Raw genomic sequence first — 21,344 nt, forward strand, 5'->3', positions numbered from 1 at the left:
CACACACACACACAGGCGCGCACACACACAAACACACACAGACACACACACACTAACACACTCACTCACGGACACTCACACACACTCAGACACTAACACACACACACACATATATATATGCACACACTACTATACACACGCACACTCACATATACAGACACGAACACTAACACACAGCCGGCATTCAGACGACATATACCCTTATCCTCCAAACATGCCACAACTGACGCACACGCACCTACCCATACACACTTGCACACTCACACACACACACACACACACCCGGCCACTCCAACAGACAACAACAGACCAACTACATGGAAACAGACGTTCGCAGGCACCGGCCGGCACCCCCGATGCCGGCCAGCCGTTCGGCCAGCTGACTGACGAAGGAGAGAGCGACTTCGGTCACATGACTCAACGCAGCCAATCGGCGAAATGAGCAACGATGACCTATTTCGCGCCGCTGTTTTGGCGGCCGTTGCCGTCATTTTGTTCCTCCGGCCTTCGTGCGTAAGTGCGCCGGCCGTTGGTTCTTAGACACACATGCAGGCAGGCAGTCAGTCAGTCAGTCAGTCAGTCAGTCACTGCTATATAGCAGGAGTATCTTTTTTTGTGCTTGAAGTTTGGGTACCAAACGGCTTAAATAACAAACGAAAGAGGCAAAAAAGATCGTTTTGGACCGTCGTTCCTATCGAAACGGCTGTGGCAGCAGCTGATTTTAAGTTGAAATCGGTCCACTAAACCGACAAGATGTAGATTGGCAAAATAGTGATGAATCAATGGTCCCATCACTCAGCGGGTACGTATAGTAACTTGGTAGCAAGAGGTAGGATACTTGTTCTTGACAAAAGAAAGTAACAGCCACACTTAGAGCGCCGGTATGTGTCTGCTTATCCGCTCTCATCCGGCGATCACCCGGTGGGCGATCAGCTGTTGATCAGCTGTGCTGTGTGCGTAGCAGCGGCGACCGTGACTGGGAAAGAGAGATTGTGTTCGCGGTAGCGAGTGGAGATGGGCCCAGGCCAATAGGCCACGCCCCTTCGAGGCCGGTTGTTTACGTTTGTTGAAGACTGTCGGACTCCTATTGCATTACGATGCGCCTCTCTTTGCTTGGTACCATCAGCAGCAGCAGCAACCCCCGTCACTTGCTTCTTCCAATGCTGCAGCCGTTGTTACCGCTTCTGCCGGAGCCCTGACTACCTCCTCTCTATGTCTGAGAGCTGTTCTAAGTGCCTCTGACAGTGAGGCGTTGTTCTTCTCCTGTCATAGGACCCCCATTTTTTTTCCACTGCTTATAAAACGTTTTGATATTTTCCATTCCCTATTAGCTGCTGCGCCTTTTCTCACTGGTAGTCGCAGTGACTTTATTAGGCTGTAGCTAGAATCTTATTTTACTCGGTGTTCCTTGTAGCCTTGCGAGGGCAGTGCCTTTCCTGGCTTGTCTGGATGCAGGCCGCATCTGTGTGCCTAGGCGGTCGAGTTGAGATGTGCAAACATGACTGTGCTATGCTGCTCGCATGATACCTCAGCAGGAAGCTTATTTTGAACTAGCCTTACAGGTAATTATTATACATCTACAACAGCTTGGCAGCGAGTCAATGGCAACTTTCACTAGGACCGGCTTTGTCAGAAAATTGAGCGACTCTGTCCTTGACTCTGCCAAAGCCAACAGTTTTTCGGCGATGAGGGCGATGTCAACGCTGGAGTAGGCAACAGCTGCAGCAGGACCATTGCGGAACCCAATGATACAATGTGACGTCTTTCTCGTCGCTTTTTTAAATCTGAAAGCTCCTTCGGGGGCTATATCTCAGCGTGGTATACCCTTGACAGCGTCGCCCCCTTATTGGCTCCGTCCTAGCTTCCCGTACTTCTCCCGGACTTCTGCCCCTTTGCCCCTTCCAGTTGAGGAAGCTGTTTTTTAAGCACTCGGGCGAATGCGGCCGACAGCTCGGCTAACGCAAAAGCAACTCTGCCGATTTAGGTCAGCAGAGTTGTCCTTGGGCCGGCGTGTCCAACCGGTAGAATGACGGTGTTGGCGAGAATGACACCACTGTCCGAACATACATATACATATATATTTAGCTAGACACGCTACATGTCTGGCTAATCAAGCTAAACATGATTTGGCCTAATCTAATGTGCTTAGGGCAGCTTAGTGTAAGGCGTAATCCAGCCTAAGGCCGGCTGAACTCGACTCCGATTTAGTAATGCAACGGATAATAACGATCACGCTAATCCTTAGTAGAATGTAATAACCTGGTGCTTGACTGAACTTCCAGGCATAAAGCAGTCCGAGTAGGCGCTTTACAAAGCCACTTTTCAGCAAAACAAACTATACTGAACTGCAGAGTAGTTCGTTCTTTTTTCTATGTAAACGATATAAAAAAAACTAACAAAGTCTCTTTACATTATTGAATAAAATCTATCGTGCAATAGGGTACGTCAAGCGAAGATTTCGCAATTACGCTCACACTTCTCTATAAACATCTTCATAATTGCAGATTTCAAAGAAGACAACGCTAATCCGATGTTCTATATTCTGTGTAGGTATGCGTTTGTCCCTATATGGGTCCGTGTGCGTGTGTGTAAGTGGTCACCGGCCGTGCCGTCGGTTAGCAGGCCGGCCGGGTGGCTAAAGGACACTGTTCCGTTTCGAACAGATGTTTGTCAGCGACAATCTGTCTCCCGTATGCTGCTAGTGGCGTTAGCCACATCATTCGAACGCCAGTGCCTCCGTCGCTGGTGGCGGCTGATCGTGGATGTCGGGCCAAATGACTGCTGTACAGGTCAGTGACTTGCCATCTCGAAAGCAGCCGTAGGTTGCTTGACGGCAGTGCACAGTAACGCTGGTAGTACGCTTCGCCTATTATGGACTGCGGTCGTCGCCGTCCGCGCTATTGCCAAGGATTGGTTTGCCGTTGTCCACGGGCATAGAGATTAATTTACCGCTGCGTTGTACCAGGACGTTGCGCTGGCTAGATTACGCAGTATAGAGAAACGTAGCACTGGCCCGGCGTACGATAGCGTACGCAAACTTGGTTCATTGTAAATCATCTCTGCGTAGACCTGATCTGCCCTTCGAAGTGTGTGCCATGAGAGGAGTGGTTAGTGGAAAACGGGCTACGGCAGAATTACCTTATTGCTGTTACAATCGGCGCGATAGCCAGTAAAAATCGCTCGACTTCAGAAATTCTGGAGGAGACACGTAAAAACGCTGCTGCCATAGCTGACGTCACAGCTATGGCAGCAGACAAATCACTTGGCTTACGTTTTGTGTCTGTTCGGACCAGTTGAGTCTAAGCTTCACCGGTGGTGATATATCGATATATAGATAGCCATATAACAACGGCTGCTGCTGACAAACAAGTGGTGCTTATTAATCTTATCTAGATTATGTTGTAAATTGAAATAACAGTGAATGTATGAGTTAGAGCGGCGTTTGAGGACGGAAAATTATGCCATCCTCTATGCGTCAGTGATCGCCAAAATAAATAGTGATGACAATTTGTCAAACAACGGTCCGTGGTGCATTATCGCATAGTTCAGCATGACTGTTACATGTGACGTTAAAAACGTCTTGGAAATCAGCGTAGGCGTTTGTCGCCTGCGAGCTTTAGCCCATAAGTATGTTTTTGGCAAAGAACACATTTGGTAGCTCGTCCTCGTACTTTTAGTCTGCTTATTATTGACATTTAAATTACTTCATAATAAATAAATAAAAAAAATCTGATAAGTGTATATTACGCAAAGCCTGCATCGTTGTTGTTAGACTGACGTCAAATATTCCCTCGACGAAGTCAGCCTTTCCTATCTTGCTTCGTGCTATAGGTGCGTGCAGGGTGGCCAGCACACATACATAATAATTAAAGAGCTTATAAAATTTTCACCTAATAGATTTGCGTTAACCGCCGTCTGCCTCAGATGCGTTGATGTGTTCGCCATTCCTGTCGCCAAGCCAACAAAACCCAGCGAATTGCTTTACTCTATTGGTAGGCCAGCTTTCGCTTCAACCAACTGTCAGCCAGCTGAATTAATTGACTATATGCCCTTTCGGAGTTTTCCCGCCATCGTTAAGCTTTCTGCATCACGCACTTACGCGACACCTGAGTGATGTGATGCACATTCGCTTAACTTTTGTACGCTAGCAATTCTGTACCTCAGACTGTGACAACCCACTGACTGTCTTAGCGTTCGCTTTGCCATTTATCCTTCAGCGTTGTTTTATCGCTCGTTCGAGCGGTCGCTGCCACAGCGGCAGGAAGCAACATGGCGGAGATCACCAGGTTCGAGCAAGGTTCGGGGCGGCTACCCCCCCCCCCCCCCGACAGGGTCGAAACTGCGCACTAATCTGCGTCTGCTATGAAGGTTCCCAGAAGCGAAGGGCTGACTATGGGTCGGCTAATGGCTAACACCCAGTTGCCGGGCGGGCTGCAGTCTGTGGATCGCTACTCTTTCGCAGGCGGCCGAATCATCGCCATGAATGTCGCTGCAGACGCTGCTGTGCTGCCGCCACAAGCACCATCATCAACAATAACAAACTCCATCCACTGCTCCAGCAAAAAAAACCATAACCACGAGAATAGAGACAGCGGCTGAGTGGTGATCTGTCGGCATCCATAACCGAACGCTACAGAACAGGAACCCACAAGTGACTCTGTCCGCTAACTGCTGAGACGCAGGTTGGGCAGTCATTGACCAAACTCCCAACTGTCACTGCTAGAACCTCCACATATACGGATAGGAAGCAACCGAGTAAGGATAGGACCAACAATCGAACAGTAAAGAAAACTAGCTATAGAAATAAAGAATATCTTATCATCATTTTCTTTATCCACTTTTGCTAATAGTAGTAAAAATGTCATAAAAACTAAAAAAAATACGGGTTGAGAAAACCATATGCCAGCGTTAGAGAAAGTATATGGGATCATTTAAAACACTTTGCGTCACATGGATTGTGCGAACCTTTATATATATATATATATATACATGCGAATCTATAAAGCTAACTTGAGAGATTCACGTGACGTTTAAAGGTGCTACCGGGGGGCGACGAGCGGAAAATGATGTCTATGAGTCTATGGCGGAATTCCTGCCTAGCAAAACAAGTGACGCTGTGTTGATTTAGTAGCTTTTTTTTTTTGCATTCGCTGCCCCTCATGGAACCCAGAGGAGAGAAACCCCACCGATAGCCGCGAATTTTTGCTTCCAGCTTCTAAAATTCGTCTTGAAGGCTTTCGTTGCTGGAAGCCCAAAGCAACAAAATAGGTTATCGAACAGCAGCGCTAAGTCGGCTAGGGCACACACTGTTTTTTTTTAGGTCACTATAAGTAGTCCAAGTGTTCTTTAGAGGAAAGAGACTTTGACGTGATTTACTTGTTCGAGGTTATTTACTGTAAGAACTTCTCAGTGTATGCGTATCGTATATGCTACGATTGGATCTACCTTCAAATCAAACAGGCTAAGAGCGGGCGGATGAGGCAAGCGATGTGGCCAACACAGCCTTCTGGTATCTTTCAGTAAGGTACGCATTAAAATTCCTGCCGTTCGTAAAGAAATGCAACCCTAAATACGGGAACCGACATACATAGACAAGAAATAATTTGAAAAGGCATAACCTGTCAGACTGCTTCTTTTTTTAAATTTTACCGCCCCCGTCTTGGTCAAGTTTACGGTCAGTTCGAAACTTTTCACTGCCGCAAGGAGTAAAAGCTTGCTGCACCCAAAATCTGTTTAACCCGTACATTTATGAGTCATCCACATACAAGATGACTTCGACTGATCTCTTCGGCCCTCTTATTTGATTATGAAGATGCTTCAACAAAATGCAAAATAATAGTGGGCTTAAATTGACCCCCAGAGCCAAATCAGTTGCCTGTGTAAAGGGTGAATATTCAGCCACTCCATGGTCGACAGTTATTCTGTCCAGGAGAAAAATCGCACGTTCAGAGGAGCATCCACCTATATGTTTCGAGTTCTATGTCCGGTGTCGCCGTTAGGCGACCATCCCATCAGAGAGACAGCACGAAACAAAGTATATCTATGCTCGGGTTCGAACCTAAATCACAGTGTCGAAGGGACGAGGGACACCCACCTCGGTGAACGCGAGCATTACCTTGTACCTAGGCGACGAGCCAAGTGCTGCCTTGGGGTTGACTAGCAACGTGTAAAGGGAATTGCGCGGCGTAGTCAGTGCTCTCTTGACGTCGGCTGTCAGAATTTTGCACACTGTTTCTGTAGAACTTTCCCTATGGAGCTCATGTTGTTCCGTTAGAATGGTATAAACGCTTTCTAAAGGGTTGTTTAGTCTATCAGTCGGCAAACCACAGGATAGTTAGTACAAACATCTTTCTTTAGGGGTGAGTAACAAGGTAGCATTTCCCCAGTGGACTCGAAGCGTACCATTAATGTAAGCATTTATTAACTAATGCCGTCCAGCGCGACGCTAGAATGACGGTGTGTTAGAAAAGCTCGTTACAGACCGTATCTGGACTGGCGATTTTTTTGGTGCGTGGGCTCCCAGGGCCTTGCGTTAGTTCTCGCGCTGTGAAGTCTTTTTGAAGGATATCTCATTGTATTATGATCCCGTATTCCCACGCTGCGGCGAGAAAGGGCACAGTGTATCGTACAGCATCCCTTGATACAGGCATTTTCAACAAACGGTTTTATTTTTTAGGGCAGAGGAGTTAACAAGGTAAGCCGCCCCACTGCTGCGGCATGCTGGCCATTTCTATGGTAGGCGGTCCACATCGGGTCTTCAATTCTCCAAGCTATTATTGCGTTTGTGACGTATACGTTTCGGCAGATTGCCTTGAAGACGGAAACTGAAATGCAGAACTCAGGCTTTACCTCGGCCATAAGCTTGAAGGCCATCCCCCCCCCCCCCCCGAGATAAGCCTACAAACATAGCTTAACCACGGCTTACTCAAACAGTTACAAAGAATCCGAGCATATAGGAAATTGTTGGGCTGAACTGTGGGAAAAAAAATATATAGGTAAGAATACGCTGTATTAGTGCTGAACGTGTGTCAGGGGGTAGCACGAGATGCTTAGTAACGAGGAAAAATGGGTGTTAAGATACGTGGAATCATCTAATTGGTTCTGTGTGGTATCATTTTGATCCACTAAATATAAGAAAATAGTTGATGCGACTGCTCTATGGATCGATTTGTGGAATAATGCAAACAGACCAAGTCGGAAAAAATGGGCATCGATAATTTGCCAACGCTCCTGAGACGTTTCAATCAGCATCGAGCAAAACATAAAATTCTTTCAATATGTCTTTTCTGAAACACAACAAATACCGCCATGTTTAAAGACTAACTTTAAAAAGCGATCCTAAAAATGCGAAATTTTTACCAGAAGAGAGCATTATCTATTAAGGGCAGTGAAGACTATTAAGATAATATTAACCATTATGTAAGAAATGTCAAACTGTTTTAAAATGACGGGCTAGTAGCAATGAATGTAGGTTCAGATCTTTCGGTGCTTGACTCTTATGCGTACTAGGCATATACGACAGTCGCATTTATCCATTTATAAGATTTAACTTCTTTAATTTCGACCCCGCTAGGCCTAAAAACGAGTCCGAACTTCCTCTTTGCGTTAAGTTTAAATAACTTCTTCAAAAGCTACTTTTCAACTTTATGGAAGTTATAAATAATACGTCTGTTGCATGTCTGGCAATGCATTTATCAAACTCAAAAAATTAGCAGGACCTCACGAAGGGTCCAGTCAATAGATGAGGATAAATTGGCGCCTTCATATTTAGCGGTCTAAAAATAGTTTATCAAATGGATTTAGCAAGCTTTGCCCCTTACGTTTTGCGGCTCTGTCCATCTTATCTTATAGATACCCGAGCTACTTCATTCGGACATTTCACAGTCCATTTGATGGGTCCATCCAGCGCCCAAGCGTTGGATCCATCCATTGACTTGTCGACAGACAGACAGGTAGGATCGTACTTTTATGGTGTAAAGCGCAATAATATTCAGCTGCTACTCTTTTTGAAACCTAAAATTGCTTTGAGTCACTACGTCATATTCCTCAAAGTTAGGGAAGAGTTGAAAAGTTCTTATTCTTTATTCTTTTCCTGCCCTCTGCACTTTCCGCCTTTTTATTCTTACCTTTTCTAATTTTACGTGCTTACCCTCCTGCTCTGTAAACCCAAGCGTGTGATCAACAACGTCCTTAAGCGCGGTTCAAGATATACCTCGCAATACGTCTCTGCTCTCTTCTCAGAGAACTTCACATTTAGATACTAAGAGGTATGCTCTATCTGTCTCATCTGATGTGCATAATACGTATATGTGATGTACCATGTGGGTCTGGTATTGATCGTATTCAGTCAATAACTACTTGGTATGGTAGATTAGGTCCCATTGGTGTTGTCATGCCAGACTCGCAGGTGCGGCATGGAAAACTGCGCCTAGTTTCGCGGTCTATTTATCGATGCCGGTTGTGACCATTGTTCTTAACGTTTACGCACACTAGCTGTTAGTGCCATCGACAGACACACATATCTTTCTTCCACCAAAAGATCCCAGGGTAACATTTTAGCGAGCACGAAAACCATCTTGGTGGACACAGTCCTATATGTTCTGATCACTTTAATTGCTAGATTTTTTTGCGCCGCAATTTGTCAAACACGATATTCGCCTGTAGCAGGCCAGCATAGCTCTACCGACGTTAGAAGGCGTCTTACGCGCCCTTGGAGGCCTCTCATTTGAAACCTAACTTCCGCTAGGTTAAGTGCACTAGGAAATGTTTTTCCTGCAACGTGTTGGACATGTTCCCTTCCTGTCACATCTGTATTCAGAACAATCTTTGAATAGTTTGCCTACTGATTTTTATGCAATTTTCGTATGTTTCTCGAGCAATTTCTGCAATTGTCAGCTTTTACAAACTGCTTTGCTTTTCTTCGGCCCCACTTGGAAAATGTAATTTTCCATCCGGTTCATGGTGGCGCCGGCGAATGCCTCACTCGCCTGTCCTTCTAACCCTTCTACAAAGTGTGTTATCAGAATTAATGCTAGATAATCGTGGTAGGTTAAACTTTAAGGTCGTCACCACCTCGTCACAGGCAAGGCTTAACTAGGTCGCTCTACGAATTAACTTTTGTCAGGCTTCTAATTTAGTCTTCCGTCTCAAACCCCCCCCCCCAGCCCAAAATTTCTATCAATCTAGCTCTAAAGGTACTATTTTCCTGAGGTATGGTGGAAAGCCGTTTTGCTCTAGAGCTTTATAACTACTTCCCATTTGTGTCGAACCCGTTACTAATATCTAATAATATCAAAAGAATTTAGTGTCAAGTCTTGAGCGTTTTGTCTCTCTTCCCTCTTTATGAGTTCTATTTCATTCTCTCTTAGTTTCTACGAAAGCAAGATTGTAAATCTGACAAAGCTCGTTAGAGTCTACTTTTCGTTTGAGCTTGCTTAATGCAGTCTGTGACTTCGGAGGCCGCATCGAGGAGGCACGTAAACCATTTCGAAGGCCTGATTGAGAAAGCAAGACCGCGTTTTTCCATTTCTTTACTTACCATTTCTCCCGAAAAGTTTGTTTAAATGTCCTAAATTGCGAAAAAAAAGTACACAGCCTAAAAAATTCTAATCTTGTATAAACACACTAGGTAGACATCATAATATTAATTGATTGGCATCTGACTCTCTATGATCGCTGATTATAGATAGAGACTTCCCCTTATTGCTTCGAAGACTTTTATGGCCTAATATGTGATTACTGATCGATTCTTGAGTGAGGTATTGAATTGCGTCGGAATATTCAAGGTGTTATTATTTGTGATAGTGGAAAGGACTTGACGTCGGCGTCTTAAAACCGTCTGATACATCGCTTGCCGTCACACCGAAACTAGTCATTTGTATGTTCTAAGAATATAATTTTACACCGCCGTAACTGGGGTTGGCTTGTCCTGCAATGCAGTAGAAACGAGTCTGTATTTGCAGGTAGAGTTATATCGTTAAAATTCGCTCTGGTTGTAAGATCTCTACCGTATGAATATAATTTCAACTGTACGTTGTTGTCAACGTTTATTTAAGCCCCTTAGACAAGGTCGACCTTGTTGTTTTATTGTCGCTCTTAATGGGTACACATTGCAGCTGGGTTTGATCTACGACTGTAGCCGATATAGTATATATATGTGGGCGTCATAATGTCGGTCGTGTTTGACTGTAAGGAGCATTTATAGAGCACCTCTTTTAAGTATAGCTTTGAATATCAAGATGCAGAATTTGTTGAAAACTGAAATAGAATCCCATGAGTGTAAAGTGATTTCTATGAAAATCAAGGGTTTCAAGGAGAGTTTATAAATTATAAGTTTAACTTGTCTGTTCAGTGCTTTAGAAAAGATATGCAACTATGTTAAGTTAGGTTATTTACTGATAGAATCATATTCGTTAGCCCGCGTGAAGACACAAAGCTGAACAACGCAGAAATGTCTATTAGGTATCAAGGGTAATACTTAGGTTTACTTGCGGATTTTCTCGTCGCACCTCCAAAATCGCTGAAATCATAGAGTGATTAATAATTTTTCTGCGAAATCTGATATCTGACCTTTCAACTTGAGCTTAACTATGTTCTCTTCAGCATTCATTAAGGTAGCAACAAAGACCTAATTTGTTTCTTTGCTATTCTTTTTCCTGGTAAGATTGCGTGACGCGGATTTGACCATGCAGATGAACAATTACGTCCTGTTATTAACATATATATATATCTCGTATTATTTGGCCTGAAAACATATGAAAGAGTCACATATCCGTGCCGTGGCAAAACTAGGGTATTTGCAATATGGCCGAAATGGTAAAATGATCGACACTAGATTTCATTATCGTCTGTCTATAAATCTCCTTTACTATTATCTTTTCTAAATTAAAATAGACATAATTACTGCATAAACATACATAAAAATTACATAATTAAACAGCAGAAAGAATGATGCGAATTGTGTGTTTTGCCACTCGACATCTTCGAAATTGCCGATATTTATAGCATTCTTGAGTAGGTTACACTGAACCTGACCCGCCTCTACTACGAAACCAAGCATCCGGCCACGCAATATGTGCGCATATCCTAGACTATATATGTACATTATTTTTCGTTAGAACATGTAAAAGTGGATTGGATCAGGTGGATAAGTGTATTTTAATCTAACGCTAGTTACAGCAGTAGTGCGTTCTGATGGGACGCCGAAGCATAATGGCCCTTTATACTCAAAACGGAAGCTCGATGATAGAACTGAACCGTGACAGGGGATTACGATCAAGTACCTAGCCTAACCGCTAATCCAGTAAACCTGATAAACCATCGAATGGGAAAGAGGCTCTTCAGTGTTAAAGCACAGTCATTGTTAATACTGATGATTTTATCGGTAACAGATAACTGTTACTTCGTTTAGTGAACATTCTGCGCTATCTAAAGTGGTCAGCTCAATCGGCATCGAAAGAGGAATACACACCGTAAAATTCGAATCATAAACTTAACATCGATTGATAACAGAAACACGAAAATTATTTTTGATCTTTAATTTCTTCGTTAACGTTTCAGAGACTGTGGCTGAAAAATACGGCAGCGCCTTCTCTAAGAACGTACGCTTTTTGTTTTGAATGTTTACCTGAGAAAGATCTTTGATTTTTTACAAGCTCCGGACGGGTGTACGAGGCAGGTTTTGCCTGCTTTATATGTTTCATTATTATATATTACATATTTTTCGTTCCACAAATTGAGCGGGAAAGTAACGGTCGATCGGGTCTGATGGCTAACTGCTGGGATTACTGAAATGTTTGTGTAGAATTGCGGTTTACAACATTTACTGAAAATTTAATACAAGTCACACCGACTGATAGAGGTAGAGATGGTACTCTGAAAGACGTTATCCATCGTGTTTGTCTAACCTGTAACTCGCTACGTACTAACGATTCAATATTCCTTTCACAACCTCCATGACCACGAATCTTTTGTGTCGCACTATTGAAGTTCGATTTGGTCGATAACTTCACTATTTCATCAAAATGACTAAATCACTAGCTACATTAGCGAAGAAGTCAAAAAACGGGACATCATGAAGCTAGATTGGGATCGGTGATGTGACTTAATTATGCAGCCACAATATTGTCATTTACAGGGCGCAAACGTTTACTCAAAATAAGCTGTTTTCTTTTTTGCTTTTCAGACAGGCAGATTTGAAGTTACAAGGTAGTCAAACACAATACCGTCGTATTTATTTCTCCAAAATGTCCTTAAGTCCATATTCTGTCAACTCTTTTCGTTAGATCTATTCCCATTTTCAAAGTTAGTTAAAGAAACAACAAATAGGAAGTTTAGTATTTTTCACACAAAGGGTTCCCATATAATGTGCCACTGCAAATGCTACAAATGTGAAGTTTATTCAATTAAGCCCACAAGCGAATTTTAGGTTTTTTACTCTTCCAGTGTAAGGAAAGCTAATTAGCTACATCTTAGAGAATTAGTGGAATACATACATATTGATTAAATTTTCAATCTTTTCCAAAGCGAACTGGTCTATTTTTAGCAATAAACTTTTTCCCACATAAAGAGTGCAGAATTTAATGAAACAAATAGAACGCTATGGCAGCTTCTTGTTACCTCGTAGCCCGTCTAGAGGTAGGTAGCATAAGTTTCTAGGTCAGACATCCAATACAGATAAAGCTGTTTGGATTGACATGTATATATAGAATTCAAAACGTCTGATCTAAAAAGCCTTTATGCAGAGCGTTTGCTTAGGCATCAGGCGAAAGATACCATGATGTTGCCTTTACTTAACTGCGTGTGCGTCAATAGTTTTCCTGTCCAACTAGAAGCGATCAAGCATCGAGCGATTCGTCGGACACAACTGTTTTCTTTACGCCCTTTTCTATATTGCTCGTTATTGCGTTAATTTGTCCTTCTTACTACTGTCCTGAAACTATAATCCGTATCAATGGGCCGCAACAAGTCTCTCCTTTTGGCGGTCCTTATATATATATATATATATATATATATGTATATATATATAGATATGCGTATATTCTACTGCCATCGTTTTAGTATTTCACCATTCGCATATCCGCCCTCAAGAGAAAGATCAAAGAAGATTCGTACGCTGACAGTCGGAGAGACGGCAGCAACGGCAAAAACAACAATAATAAAAACAGAATAAATTAAAAAAATTGGGAACAGCCTTAGCTTTCAGCCGACATATGTCTTCTGTTTATACCAGCTACCGTTGACCGTTGTGATAGCAGCGCTCGTCGCAACGTAAGATATCATTTTTGGCAAGTCCGAAGGAGCCCTGTTCGTATGGTCTGAAGCCATGCTACTCCAGTGGCTAATGTTGTTAAACAACGATCGCTACTGCCGACGCTTCTGGGACGACGCTGGACGAAGGGGAGATGAGTTTTTTTGGCTTTTAATAGGACGTACTTGATGCCGAGTCGAGTAACGCCGGTCTGTTTCACCCGCCTATAACTGATAAGCAATACGTGAGATATGTTCGGCGAGTTTAAAGAAAAGAGATACAGGATGAGGCAAACATATGCCTACAGAGGAGTAAACATGGGCTTACAGTATAGAAAAATGTATGTTTAAAGAGAGTAAGTTATATGCTTCCTGTATCTTCTATTCATTCACATTTTCTAGACATAGTCAAAAACTCTGCGTATATAACTTGACAATACAATTAGCTTTCAGGACCAAGCGTATGTATAGCATTAAGATACTATGTTATGTGGACAAAATGAGTCTAGTTGAATTAATACAATTTTAGTTAAAGTAACTTGCCAGATATTCTTAGGACACGCTCCGAACTAGGAGGAAAAGTAGGTTTCTTTCTAGCATACTATTTTTCCAATTATGTAATTTGTAATTTTGATATAAATATGTAAATCTACTATGAACTGCCTTATATAACTGGGCGAACGAATGCTGAAACAGCTGGTAGCTATTACGTTGACTCACTGGATATCGAAAGGGAAGCCTTCGGTTAAGTTGTGCCTTAATATTTCAAGTTCTTTTTTTTTACAGATATGAGCTACTTCCAGCAGCCCCTACAAAAGCTGCTGAAGCGGTTACAGAAAGTCATTTATAAGCGCACACTATATAGCGTACTATGTCAAAGCAGCGGAACAAATGCGGAACTCCGCTGATCGCAGTACTAAATCGTTAAGATTGAACCATTTGACGGTGGCAGACGCTAATTTGGTTTGCTTTTTTCCATCATCTTAAAACTGGTTAGGGCGGTGTATCTGATTCGGGGAGAGTAACCATCGACTAGATGGACGAAGTAATTTCTGCACTTCCCGCATTTACTCATCAGTCGGTCGGTCAATCGAGGTGGTCTTGGTCAGGCGAATAGGCCAAGAAACGACAACCCTCTCTCTACCGTGCGTTTAACAGTTAAATGATTACTAGGTGAAACAGACCGTCAGTCATACAGCCAAACGGCTATGTGACGCGAGAAAAATCACTTCACAGAAAGTGCTCTTCGATGATGATGATGGCCATCGATGGGGTAACGCGCTTATTTGAGTGAAGGGTTAAAGTGGCGGTCAGCGTTAGGGCCAAAGTGACGATGGTCAGACTACAATCGTACGTTACGCAAGTCTACCATTTCGTAACGATTCTGCTCGTTTCTGTTTTCGTTCCTGTTACTAGTGAGGTAGGAGAGGCAAAGCCGATCGCACGGTAGTTCTGCCAAATCGCTAAACATCAGCCAAGTTACTTAAACAAAATGTAACTTTAGTAGCCAGCTTATTAGTTATTACCGTTGCAACGAGGGGCTCTAGCTACTGATTTACGTTGAAGTAGCCGATGCGTTCAAGTTCACATGTGGCTGAGACATGCGTACTGCAAAGCCTAATTGTTGCAACTTGTCTACTAGCCATTGAACAGTGGCGTAAGGGGAAAATGTAGGTAAACAGGTGAAAATTACTATTTTATTCAATGAATGGATAAACTAGCGAGCATTTATAAATTGATATAGAAACAGTAGCAAGAAGCGACGGAACCGCGATCGACTGACCATTCGATCGGACTATCATCGAACGTGATCTGTAATAGAAAAAGCATAGATACAAAAATGTATTGTGAAGATAAAAATGGCCATAAACTGAAAAGGAAGAAGACAAAACGGGTGACTCATGCTTACGCATTTTTAGGTGAGTGTGTTTATCTGCCGACTTGAAGTTGGAAAGATGGTTATCTCGCCAAGACGATCGGACACACTTGCAGAAAAAACTCGCGTAGAAAGTGAGAAAAAATGTCGTTAATTTTTTTATTATTGAAATTGCATATGTTCTGTTGGTTACTGATATTTCTATCAATTCTATTCGTGTAAAGCTACCGATAAAAGTAGAAAAGGAAATAATTGTCAGCAAACCCGAATAGGGCGTTAATGAATCTACTGATGTGATTGTTGCAAGGACCTCTGTCCTGCTGATGAAAAGTTAGGGACAACAAAATCGCGAGAGAAACAGGTTGAAAAAAACAGGCAAACTCTCAAAGAAACAAAGAAATGGGAGTAAGACAGTGAGTATGAGGCACAAATTACAATGCCGTAATTTATATGTTTCAAACTGGGCAGGATTAGCAGTTCAATTGCGACTCAAGTTGTACGGCAAAAAAAACCCGGCATTTCGAATTATCCAAAATGCCTAGATCTGCTTAAATGGCTCATTTACGAGACAACGTTAACTTTCTAGCCTAATTCTCAACAGCTCTTATTCTACTGATTGAAAAGAATCTATACTTAATATAAATATTACATTAAATATATCTGAATTAAATCTGCCATCCTGCAAGGGAAAGCATGCGGTAAGCAAAGGTATGGTGTATCATTTGTCCCGAATCTAGTGCGCGCGGAGATAGTATCATAGATCATTAATAGGTTGATTTTAGCCATCTCAGACAAATCTACCATTTTCTCTATATCTTTCAAATGATTTTGACCGAGATTGCCTATCAAAAAAGATTCCTGTTAAAGCTTACACTATTTGATATAGGAGTACCTGTATCTAGATATTTACGCGAAATACCTATGTGAAAGGCGATCCACTAAATGGGGCAGTTTTTTTTTTATCTTACAACTTTTTTTTTTTTACTGATTACACCTCTGCGATGCAGTAGTTGCCCCTTTCGAATCAATAGACCATGTCTACCTAATCGGACGGGACAGGATTTTTCGATGACTAATAAAAAAGAGTCAATGCTATTTTGTCTACGAGACATCGAACGTAGTTTCAAATTGGACCTTGGAGTGTCGCTGAAAAAGCGCAAGGAAATCAGGAGCGGCAGTATAAATAACATTGAGAATATTACTATCGCGCTGAATGTCGTAGTGGCTCACATTAGAGCTTTATCCTACTGTAAGAGTAAGCGTACGTTCGATAAGCATCGTACTGTGAGCCATGACATCGAGGACCAAGGTTCAATTTCCGCGGCCGACATAGCATACCAAAGGCAACTTCTTGATAGCCTTCCAACGAACGTTATTTTGGTATTCCGTGTCGAACGGTTTGCCCTTAATTAATCTCGAGACAGGTTGGAAGAAAAGGTTTTTATTTGTCCACCTTCTACTAAACTTTATACAGGACGCATAGTCTATTATTGAACTCAGGTTAGTCAAAAGGATTTAAGTGATGCGATCTTTTTATGTCCAGCGGTCTCTCAATCCTCAATCAACTTTTACTATTCGTCGTCTCGTAGGATTGTTGTCTTTGTTTCTAGAACTAGATTTAGAACAATTTATAGCGCTAAAGCTAACGTAATCGTAGCTGCTGTACAGTGCACAAATACATAAAGATAAATGTCTATATATATAAATAAAAATTGTGAGTATAGCAAGTCTTCGTGAATCGACATGAAGATCGTCATCTCCAGCATTACATCATAGCTGATCACATTTAACTTCCACCAGCTGTCGGTCGTTACATTCAGAGCGTTCGAGACAAGACGCGCGGAACGCTCTGTCTCAGGTAAAGCCTGTTTCCGTTGGCTTTCCGTATTCTATTAAATTTTTCTCATTTAAATAGTAAAAAAAGCAGACGTACCAGACGGCTTGGAACACGGATTATTTTTCATAGTGCTTCGAAAACTGCACAAATACAAGGTGATATAGAAAAGACAAGTCTTGGAACAATCCCCGCTGGAAAACGACGCGACATAATTGCTAGAGACAGTGATAGCCGAACATTTACTATCAGTTACTTCAAATACGAGCAGCATCAATGGAACGAAGCATAAAGATAGCACCTAAATAAGGTGACAAAAATATTCCCCTAGAAACTCGATCAGTTCGAGATATCGTATTATGCTTAAATGTATTTGAAATTAAAGTTAGATCTTTTTAAAGGAATTCGTGAAATAAGGGATAACATGTCAATGCCTTACTCAAATTTATATATTGTTATCTATATAGTATATTTTACCAGTTTGTCCTCAGGGACTGTGCGAACTACACGAACCCGATTGGAACTAGCCCAGAAACGAACGAACGAACGAACAAACAACTTGATGAGAATAACATAACTCCGCGATGGCAAATTACGCCTCAATAGCGACTCTGCGACAAAGCCTACGCTTCCACAATAGTCCGATTTGAAAGGAATGGGCCAATTAAATCATCATATTTCTCGTATAAATCATCATATATCTGCGTTTCGGCAAAAAACATCGTTTTTATTACTAACAAAAACAAATCCTTCATCATCCTCGAATAGCATCAGATCGGGGATGACCTCTGTGTGTTTGTTCTATTCGACTGAAAATTGTCAGAAAGTAAGCAACAATCACATCGATATTGACTGGGACATTCTACCAAACGATGAACACAGCTGTGGCAACGGCGTAAAAAAGCGATAACGACGAGCTTTCTTTCTCTTCTTCGAAAAATTCGAGTGTTCTAGATAGAGTATCTGTTCATTTGGCGGTGCGTGAAATGTTTCTCTATTTTTGCTATCAGCCGAACATTGAAATTGATCCAGATAACACTACGGATTGTTTGTTGTGTTTCTTTTCAGAGAAGGAAAATGGCCCAAGTTCATTCTGGCTTCACAGGTGCTCCCGTAGCGGCCCGATAAGCCCGAAAGTCTAGAATGTTCGCAGTGAGAACCTACCTGAGGCTTAATCGTTAGTACAAAGGAATATTCTTTCTCATACTGTTCAAGTGTTGCTCTTGCAAACTGCAACCCCTTAATATTATCTATGTTTTAAGTCATTAGGTATGGTTACAAACGACTAGTTCCTACCAACGCAGGACGAACCGTATAGATACGCCCGGATTCAAACCTGGGCCGGGTTTAGCACACAAACAGATTACGCACTGCGCTGCTACGGGGCCGCAGTGCAATTCCATCCGAACTTCACTGGCAAATCTATACGATACAGTTTGGTAAGATGCCGTAGTTTGCTAGAAGACTTCAGGCAGACACACTGTAGTGTAGATGTGAGCGTTACTTTGAAGTATTAGAATGAGAACATGTGACACTGATAAGCGTTGCCCCTTAAAGGCTGGGTAGTCGCCACGTTACTCTATCAGGCCGAGTTCGAACTGAAATGCTGGCAAAGTATCTTTGAAGAAGCATCGCCCGTACATCTTGTAATTCGAGGGCTTCCCGTAGGCAAAGCGGAACAGCTAACCATCTTTTGTACCAATGAACAGAAGTGATTAAAATGAAACGAATTTTATATGTTCGTAAGTGGATTTACACAACATTTAGTAACTTTGTAAGTTATTAACGGTAAATGCTCTCGAGATGCGTAAAACGACCATTTCTGAAAATGTAAGTAGGGTAGAACTGCTCTAGGCACCCTTGATTATTTCGATTGAATAACGCGCTAGAACAGACTGTCATATCATAGAAGCGCGGCGCTAAAAGTACTTTATTTATCTAGAAAAAGGTCTTTACTACCAGCTCCTTACAAAATGAAGACGCATCAACTACTTATGCTCTGTATTCTGGTTGCAGACTGAGACTTTTGATAAGGTCAAGCCGGGCACTCTATAGTCATCTATATTTCTGAAATTTTCATAATCTTTGTAAAAAAAATTCGCTTGCTCAAAGTTCTTTAAGTTACATTGTCATTGCTCACATCGAATATCCTAACAGGCCAATACGCGATTACATTTAATACATTCGGGCTCTAGAATAGACCTGGATGCTTGTAACCCTAGAATAATTCCATCTGTTAATGCCCATGTTGATTTGCAAGGGTTATTTAAAGCAAGAACTTCTCCGCATATCTCGAAGTGCCTTTTGGCAGCGAATCCGTGATACGACAGTAAAAGTAGCACCGATTTGTACAAAACACTATAATATAGTTGTCTAGCGTGTTTTGTGAAACGTGGCCCCAAGTATGCCACGTAAAAATATTTGTTTTTTGTAGTTTGTTCTATACAGTGTTTTTCTCGCGCATTTCCGAAAGTGCAAAACTCGTCGAGGCCAAAAGTCACTTGTTAAGGATCGCACGTGTTGGGATAATGAAGCGTTAAGACCACTAAAATAGGATGATAAATTCTCAGAGAGATTATTCAGGTCAGAGGGCGACATCCTGAGCAGGCTCGACAGGACGGAGGAAATCACAAGCCAAGAAAGGAAAATTTCAACGAACTGCAGAAATAAAGTGAAGAGAGAACGAGATGAATCTTCACGTATCGTCAATAATTTTTAGTAGTACAATTATAATAAACGTATTATATAGAGGATAAAGACCCCAGTTGAACTGTCTATGAAGCGAATGTTTACATCAAATCACGGGGGGTACAATTAAGTGTTTCTCAAATAGCTGTCATTAATTGCATAAAGCATAATATAGAATTTTCTACAAAGCCACGGAGATTGCTCGTAAAGGTAACACAGCCGTTCAATGCTGCGAGCGCCTAAGTTCTGATTTACGCAGATCGCCGAGAAACGATCCCGGTGAGGTCTGAGCACATGGTTGCAAATCAAAGAGCACATGGTACTAATGGATTTTCTGAGTGTACATCCGATAGAAATGTTCAAGTTGTAAATAAAGGATTTTGCAATGGCGTTGCATATAGCCTATTTGCATCGAAGCTGGCCCACGTGTGTGCGTACGACCCGAATTCAAGCCTTATATTCTAGGTTGGCTAAATAATTATTTATATAGTTTATTTAATATTCGTTTGAACGAAACAGAACCCGGCCCAAGCCTCTCGTACGACTTGTCGATAATTCATTTTACGATAACTTAGCGGTACTACCGCTAGCCACAACCGTTGTCTTGTTTTTCTATCGGCGAGAACTTTGCCAACAATTGATAATCGACCATGACAATAACAAAAGATCAAACAGTAAATTGATATTTGTTATTACAAAAGCTCGTCACAAAATTATTATCACATTCGTAAGTCTTCTTAACTGCGAGACCGGCCGCATACGTTTCTCGGGTGTTGATTTAGCTGCCGCAAATCACGTGCATCTGCACGTAAATCACGCTGCCCTGAAGCGGTGAACGTGATTTCGTAAACAAGAGCGCTGATGTTTATACGTTTACGTATCAATTTAGCAAAGTTTTTTCTGACTAACCGTCTTAACGATGCAATCGATTTGCATTGCTACATCTCGAGCTAAGTTTGTCTAAATTTGATTCTTACGCTAAGTTCAGGTCCTACCAAGTGTCAAATCAAAATAACGGATAGTAGCCGAAGCGGTACCTAGAATTTTTGTTACGGACACAAAATCGTATTTTTACTCATTAGCCAAAAACCAGCTGGCCGCAATTGTTTTGTGCTAGGGTCTCATTGCGTACAACTATCGGTTATGAGCCTTAGATGCGCAAAACTTTTGCGCGTATGAACTGCGGTAGTACTTGAAACTAGTTCTACCTTTTAACAAGAAAAAACATCTCTAGGATGCAGAAGAAGTATTAGTACATGATTTTCAAGATGAAGATGGGAAACGATATGGATACGCCTCATCGACTGTTCAGTCCTCTGAGAAAATTTCATCAGTGAAACATCAACGAGTCATTTACATATCGACTGAAATCTTGAATTTTATTATTTTTGAGTTAAGTTAAAGTTGTCGGATTATGAGATTATAACACGCATTAGGTTAAGTTAACAAACAGAATTAAAATTTTGCCGAAGTGTTCTTTACGTAAATGATCAGTGTATTTGAAATTAGTATTTTACGTTTAATATTCAGGCGGCACCATTTCGATATGCTAACAATAACCATTTGCCAACATTGAAGTTAAAACTGTTTATGGCTACATGTTCATGACGCCATAGCAACGTACTGCAACTAATACGTCATAAAAATCAACGTACAATGTTCCCGACTCATGGCCGCGAGAAAATGGATACCGCGTAT

At 41.8% G+C, this 21,344-nt stretch overlaps 1 long non-coding RNA gene across 1 annotated transcript in view; it reads left to right on the forward strand.

Annotated features, from left to right (window-relative positions):
* The first annotated feature begins 531 nt into the window (after window positions 1-531).
* Window positions 532-21,344, forward strand: part of LOC111268507 (uncharacterized) — a 21,568-nt gene continuing 755 nt past the window's right edge. Inside the window, exons 1-2 of the long non-coding RNA XR_002685270.2 lie at window positions 532-802; window positions 18,027-18,135. This is a non-coding gene — a long non-coding RNA (uncharacterized LOC111268507). The remainder of the gene's footprint in view (window positions 803-18,026; window positions 18,136-21,344) is intronic.

This window comes from Varroa jacobsoni, unplaced genomic scaffold (assembly GCF_002532875.2).
Source record: "Varroa jacobsoni isolate VJ856 unplaced genomic scaffold, vjacob_1.0 scaffold_1295, whole genome shotgun sequence".
Classification (NCBI taxonomy): domain Eukaryota; kingdom Metazoa; phylum Arthropoda; class Arachnida; order Mesostigmata; family Varroidae; genus Varroa; species Varroa jacobsoni.